Genomic DNA, 504 nt, shown 5'->3' on the forward strand with positions numbered 1-504 from the left:
ACAAAGTCCCTTTTTCTAAATTGTGGGCCCTTGTTTTTTTTTTTTTTTTTTTTTTAAGGTTTTTGCCATAGGGCACCTGTGCTTGTTGGAGAGAGACAGAGAGAGAGAAAGTGCAAAATCCTCCCCCCTTTCCCCCCAAAGAGCATGACCACGCTGCAATCCCTTCTCTTTCATTCTTCTTTTGAGATTTTGGGCATGCACGGAAAACATGTGATTTTTAAGTTGTTGGGTCTAGAACTCAAACTGGGTAGTCAGCCCTATGGGAGTCCAGAGCCTTAAACACCATGCCACCTGTGGACCTGTGAGATCAACTCTTACTACTTCATTGCAGCTGGTAAAAACCTAATATTCGCTACTTGGTGTTCTGATCCCTGGAAGAAATAAGTATGGAATTTTCCCTTTAAGATAAAAAACATAGGTTCCGGGGGAACCAGCAGTTAGCGTAATGGCTATGTCGCTGGATTCCCACGTAGTCGACCGCGGTTCGGGTACCGGATCAGGGGG

Source organism: Tupaia chinensis, unplaced genomic scaffold (assembly GCF_000334495.1).
Source record: "Tupaia chinensis unplaced genomic scaffold, TupChi_1.0 Scaffold000248_2, whole genome shotgun sequence".
Classification (NCBI taxonomy): Eukaryota; Metazoa; Chordata; class Mammalia; order Scandentia; family Tupaiidae; genus Tupaia; species Tupaia belangeri.